Source organism: Palaemon carinicauda, chromosome 8, assembly GCF_036898095.1.
Source record: "Palaemon carinicauda isolate YSFRI2023 chromosome 8, ASM3689809v2, whole genome shotgun sequence".
Lineage (NCBI taxonomy): Eukaryota > Metazoa > Arthropoda > Malacostraca > Decapoda > Palaemonidae > Palaemon > Palaemon carinicauda.
In genome coordinates this window covers 171,520,575-171,528,074 of record NC_090732.1, presented here as the reverse complement: position 1 = coordinate 171,528,074, position 7,500 = coordinate 171,520,575, and positions in this window count along the sequence as shown.

The window sequence follows — 7,500 nt, the reverse complement described above, 5'->3', positions numbered from 1 at the left end:
TTTTAGTCTTTTCTTTAATGTTTTCTTTTCATACTCTTTGGTTTTTTTTATTGTTATTTTGTTATTCTGTGGGCAAGGGTGTGCACCCTTGAGCTGTCCTTCTACTGTTAACAGTTGCTGCGTCTCTAAAAGCGAATTAGGATTTATTTTTATAAAGTTTTTAATTTTATTTCTATTTGTTTTTTTTTTCCTTTTTCTTTTCTTTTTTTTTTTTTTTCGCGTACTCCTTCATTCAAGTTTTTATTCCCTTAAGATCATTCTACTTAACAGTTGCCGCGTTCTTAAAAGCAAATTACGATGTATTTCTGTAAAAAGATTTTTTTTTTTTTTTTTTTTTGCGTATTCCTTCATTCAAAACTTCATTTCTTTCCCGAAATAGCAGATTTACAAAATCTTGTTTCTTATTGTTACTTTAACAATACTTTGTTTAGGGAATAGTAATATTGAATAAAGTTGGAGCTTTAGCTCCTTGCTTTACCTTTACACCATATTGAACTGCCATAAAGCTGCTAAACTTTGAAATAGAAATAATATTCTTGAAGCTGTTGGCTATATCATCAGCTGCTCTCATAAAGCTGTTAGCTTTATTATTAGCTGCTCTCTTATAAAGCTGTTAGCTATATTATCAGCTGCTCTCTCATAAAGCTGTTAGCTTTATTATTAGCTGCTCTCTTATAAAGGTGTTAGCTTTATTATCAGCTGCTCTCTTATAAAGCTGATAGTTTTATTATAAGTTGCTCTCTTATAAAGGTGTCGGCTTTATTATCAGCTGCTTTCTTATGAAGGTGTTAGCTTTAGTATCAGCTGCTCTCCATATGAAGGTGTTAGCTTTATTATTAGCTGCTCTCTTCTAAAGCTGTTAGCTATATTACCAGCTGCTCTCTTATAAAGGCGTTAGCTTTATTATCAGCTGCTCTCTTAAAAAGCTGTTAGCTTTATTATCATCTGCTCTCTTATAAAGGTGTTAGCTTTGTCAGCTGCTCTCTTATAAAGGTGTTAGCTTTATTATCAGCTGCTCTCTTATTAAGGTGTTAGCTTTACTATCAGCTGCTCTCTTTTATCTATCTAAGACTAATTTAAGAATACCATTAACGGTTTGCTTCAAAGCAAGAAAGTGTTTTTGTTAATTGTATAGGTAATTCTTCAATCCATTTTATGTGATTATATTTCCTCCCTGAAGGAAGATGAAACATAGTTGTACATATTGCAAGAAGTTCCTTTATAATTCTCTATAGATTTTTGTTGTAGATCAGTTAGGAGTCTTTTATACATTGAAGTATGAAAGTGCTTCAGATATATTTTTTAGATCAATTAGGAGTCTCTTATACATTTTAATATGAAAGTGCTTCAGATTTTTGTTGTTGGTCAATTAGGAGTCTCTTATACATTCAAAGTATGTTAGTGCTTCAGATTTTTGCTGTTGATTAATTAGGAGTCTCTTATACAGTTTAATATGGAAGATATTCAGATTTTTGTTGTAGATCAATTAGGAGTCTCTTATACATTCAAGCATGAATGTGCTTCAGATTTTTTTTGTTGATCAAGTAGGAGTCTCTTATACATTTTAATAAGAGAGGGCTTCAGAATTTTTATTTAGATCACTTAGGAGTCTCTCATACATTGAAGTATTAATGTGCCTCAGATTTTTTTATTTTAGATCAATTAGGAATCTTATTTGCGCTTCAGATTTTTTTTTTTAGATCAATTAGGAGTCTGTTATACATTCCAATATGAAAGTGCTTCAGATTTTTGCTGTTGATCAATTAGGAGTCTTATACAATCAAGCATGAAAGTGCTTCAGATTTTTGCTGTTGGTCAATCAGGAGTCTCTTATACATTGAAATATGGAAGTGCTTCAGATTTTTGCCGTTGGTCAATCAGGAGTCTCTTATACATTGAAATATGGAAGTGCTTCAGATTTTGTTGTTGGTCAGTTAGGAGTCTCTTATACATTCCAGTATGAAAGTGCTTCAGATATTTGTTGTTGGTCAATCAGAAGTCTCTTATACATTCCAATATGAAAGTGCTTCAGATTTTTGCTGTTGGTCAATTAGGAGTCTCTTATACATTGAAGTATGAAAGTGCTTCAGATTTTGTTGTTGGTCAAATAGGAGTCTCTTATATATTTTATTATGGAAGTGCTTCAGGCTTTTGTTTTCGATCAATTAGGATTCTCTTATTTGTGCCTCAGATTTTTGTCGTTGGTCCATTAGGAGTTTTTTACAATCAAGTATGAAAGTGCTTCAGATTTTGGTTCAATGAAAGTACATCAGCAATCAGTACACTTCTTGATTTATTGGTCTGATGAATGCACTTCTTACTCCACAAAGTTTTCTTGAATGGACACCAAACCCTTGTCTGGCAATAGAAGATCGAGATAAAAACAAAAAAACAAAGACAACAGCTAGAAATATGCAATGTCATTGCATTGATAGTAACCTCGTCAGTAAAAAGAAGATAGAAAATAAAGAGAGAAAAATATATTACCCGATATCACAAAGCCCCCTCGGGTGCCCTCCCACACCCCCCCCCCCCCCACCCCGCCTCCCAGACAGGTTGTACTATGACTGATGAAACTCGAGAATGAATGTATCACCGATGGGACATTAGTCAAAGGGGGAAATTGAAACGTCCTTCAGACTAAGAAGGAGTCTTTAGGGAGTCCTTAGAGATAACCAGTTCCTTTTGTGCAGGTGTGATTTTCCGAGAGCGTCCTTGCTTATACTTTCGAAATGGACATATTGGCGCGTCTGAAGTCCTGTAGGAGGATTGTGTTGTTGTTATTATTATTATTTTTTATTTTTATTATTATTATTATTATTATTATTAATATTATTACTATGATTATTATTTTTGTTACTATTATTACTATTATCATTATTATTATTATTTTTATTATTATTATTATTATCATTATTATTATCATTATTATTATTATTAGTAGTAGTAGTAGTAATATTATCATTATTATCATTATTATTATTATTATTAGTAGTAGTATTATTATCATTATTATTATTATTATTATTATTATTATTATTACTACCACTTGCTAAGCTACAACCCTAGTTGGAAAAGCCGGATGCTATAAGCCGAAAGGCCCCAACAGGGAAAATAAGCCTAGTGAGGAAAGGAAAAAAAGGAGAAAGGAAATATTTTAGGAACAGTAACAACATTAGAATTAATATATCCTATATAAACTGTAAAAACTTTTAACAAAACCAGAAGAGACATTAGGTAAAATAGTGTGCTCTTAAGTGGATTTGTATAGAATGTTTGTTCAATATTTATTCCAGCTGTGACCAAGTTGTGGAATGATCTTCATAATCGGTTAGTTGAATTGATGGAACTTCGTAAGTTCAAACTATTAGCATATTTTTTTTTTTTTTTTTTTACAGGCTGACACAAGTCTCTTTTTAAAGTTTATGAAAAATCTGTTTTGATGTTGTTACTGTTCTTAAAATATTTTAATTGTTGTTTAGTTCTGGCATAAATATTTTCAGGCATTTAACGTTTTAAAAACTGATATTTTGACGTAAAGGAGTGATATTATGATCACCAACCTGCAGAAGTAATAAAGTAGGGTAAAAATTACGGTCGCCTAAATTTTACTGAAATACGGCTGAGAACATATTTTTTACGGAGAATTTCCGATTAAAATTACGGATTTAACAGGATAGCTCACAAGGATAGTGAGGTTGCAGAAACTACAAGAAACTATCGACCTTGAGCGGGACTCGACTCCCGTCCAGCAGAACGCCAGACAGGAACGTTTCCAATAGGCCAGTTACTGCAGAATCTATGATTGCATTGATCTACTACGATCATACCCACAGGGTAGGAACCCTTGAACCAATCCTACGCAGCTCTTCGAAATCATAATTACAGATGGACAGACTTACTATGATTTATCTGGGACGAAACATCGCTTTGAGTGTTGGGGAGTTATTGAAGATCATGTCGGGGTTTTGATATATTACCTCTCGGGATGCACTTCTTTGTGTCATCATAATCACGAGATAACATTATAGCGCGAGAGAGAGAGAGAGAGAGAGAGAGAGAGAGAGAGAGAGAGAGAGATGTAAGGATGGCATGGTAACATTATTGTCTGGTTACATATTAATTTGAGTTATTGGCAAGTACACATAAAATGGAGAAAAATACTTGCTATCATTTGCGCTTGGCCCATAGGACAATTCTAAGCTGCAACGATACATATAACGAAGCTCAAAGTTAAGAGATTGAAAAAAAAAAAAAGTTGTTTTTTATCATTAACTAATTTAAGAGCAACTATAGTCAGAGGCGAAGGCGTTCAACACTTTGTGGTAACGTCCTTGACTGGTGATTGACAGACTGGAGTTCGAGTCCCTCTCTAACTCGTTAATTTCTTTGGTCACTGCAACCTCACCATCCTTGTTAGCTAAGTATGGTGGTTTGGGGGAGTTTATAAGTCTATCTGTTGAATCAGCAGCAGCCATTTCCTGGCCCTCCTTTGTCCTAGCTTGGGAGGAGAGTGGGCATGGCCGCTGACCATATGTATATATGGTCAGTCTCTAGGGCATTGTCCTGTTCGATAGGGCAATATCACTATCCCTTGCCCCTACCATTCATGAGCGACCTTTAAACCTTTAAATAGTTGGTTATTATAATTCATTATCTCGCAATTTACTACATAGGATAGGTTTATGTATAGGGCGGGGTTAATACTGTCAGTGTACCCTGCACGGCACACTGTCCATATACCAAAGGCACTTCCCCCAATTTTGGGGGGTAGCCGACATCAACAAGAACAATACAAAAAAGGGGACCTCTACTCTCTATGTTCCTCCAGCCTAACCAGGGACTCAGCCGAGTTCAGCTGGTACTGCTAGGGTGCCACAGCCCAACCTCCCACATTTCCACCACAGATGAAGCTTCATACTGCTGAGTCCCCTACTGCTGCTACCTCCGCGGTCATCTAAGGCACCGGAGGAAACAGCACGGCCTACCGGAACTGTGTCACAATCGCTCGCCATTCATTCCTATTTCTAGCACGCTCTCTTGCCTCTCTTACATCTATCCTCTTATCACCCAGAGCTTTCTTCACACCATCCATCCACCCAAACCTTGGCCTTCCTCTTGTACTTCTCCCATCAACTCTTGCATTCATCACCTTCTTTAGCAGACAGCCATTCTCCATTCTCTCATCATGGCCAAACCACCTCAACACATTCATATCCACTCTAGCCGCTAACTCATTTCTCACACCCGTTCTCACCCTCACCACCTCGTTCCTGACCCTATCTACTCGAGATACACCAGTCATACTCCTCAGACACTTCATCTTAAACACATTCAATTTCTGTCTCTCCATCACTTTCATTCCCCACAACTCCGATCCATACATCACAGTTGGTACAATCACTTTCTCATATAGAACTCTCTTTACATTCATGCCCAACCCTCTATTTTTTACTACTCCCTTAACTGCCCCCAACACTTTGCAACCTTCATTCACTCTCTGACGTACATCTGCTTCCACTCCACCATTTGCTGCAACAACAGACCCCAAGTACTTAAACTGATCCACCTCCTCAAGTAACTCTCCATTCAACATGACATTCAACCTTGCACCACCTTCCCTTCTCGTACATCTCATAACCTTACTCTTACCCACATTAACTCTCAACTTCCTTCTCTCACACACCCTTCCAAATTCTGTCACTAGTCGGTCAAGCTTCTCTTCTGTGTCTGCTACCAGTACAGTATCATCCGCAAACAACAACTGATTTACCTCCCATTCATGATCATTCTCGTCTACCAGTTTTAATCCTCGTCCAAGCACTCGAGCATTCACCTCTCTCACCACTCCATCAACATACAAGTTAAACAACCACAGCGACATCACACATCCCTGTCTCAGCCCCACTCTCACCGGAAACCAATCGCTCACTTCATTTCCTATTCTAACACATGCTTTACTACCTTTGTAGAAACTTTTCACTGCTTGCAACAACCTTCCACCAACTCCATATAACCTCATCACATTCCACATTGCTTCCCTATCAACTCTATCATATGCTTTCTCCAGATCCATAAAACGCAACATACACCTCCTTACCTTTTGCTAAATATTTCTCGCATATCTGCCTAACTGTAAAAATCTGATTCATACAACCCCTACCTCTTCTAAAACCCCCCTGTACTTCCCAGATTGCATTCTCTGTTTTATCCTTAATCCTATTAATCAGTACTCTACCATACACTTTTCCAACTACACTCAACAAACTAATACCTCTTGAATTACAACGGCACACTGTACGCATTAATAAAGAGGCTACGCAGTTTCCAAACGATCCTTTTCTGCACACACTTTTTAATTCTCTACTTGTATCCGTTTCCACTTCCTTAACTTTTACCTCATATTTCTTACTTACTAGTGTACGCTACCCGGCAAAAATGACGGCTTAAATATTTAGATAGACATGCACGCACACGCAAATGCAACCCCCCTCTCACCAGTATTGGACTATTCCCTTTCCCCCTTACCCGAAGGACGGGGAGAGCTGAGCGTGACCGGGAAGAAATATAGAAACTATATATATATATATATAATATATATATATATATATATATATATATATATATATATATATATATAGTGTACATTTATATATTTAGCCAGACACTTGCTTTTTATTATATATGGGAGATAACTTATTCGTCACTTCTTATTGCCTTTCCTTACTGGACTGCTTTTCCCTGTTGGTGCCCTTGGGTTTGTATAATTCTGCTCTTCCAAATGACGTTGCAGCTTGGCTAGTAATAATGATAATAGTTTTCTCCTTAGTTGCACTTTGGCACTAAATGACCTGACCGGTCCACAATGCGGGTCAGCCCAAATTCAGCATATCAGTCTATCAATCATGATGGTTAAATGCAGTGGTAACTCAGAAGGCATTTTCTCTCTCTCTCTCTCTCTCTCTCTCTCTCTCTCTCTCTCTCTCTCTCTCTCTCTCTCTCTCTCTCTCTCTCTCAGGGTTTATCGTATTAGAAGGACTTGAAGTATTAGGTAAGATGTTTTGTTCTTTATGTTCTCAGAGCTACATTTCCTAAGGGCTAGCATCCATTATTATTATTATTATTATTATCATTATTATTATTATTATTATTATTATTACTTGCTAAGCCACAACCCTAGATGGAAAAGCAGGTTGCTATAAGACCAAGGGCTCCAACGGGGAAAATTGCCTTGTGAGAAAAGGAAACAAGGAAATGTAAAATATTTTAAGAACAGTAACAGCGTTAAAATAAACATCTCCTATATAATCTTTATACTTTAACAAAACAAGAGGAAGAGAAATAAGATAGAATAGTGTTCCAGAGTGTACCCTCAAGCAAGAGAATTCTAACCCAAGACAGTGGAAGACCATGGTACAAAGGCTTTGGCACTACCCAAGACTAGAGGACAATGGTTTGATTTTGGAGTGACCTTTTCCTAGAAGAGCTGCTTACCATAGC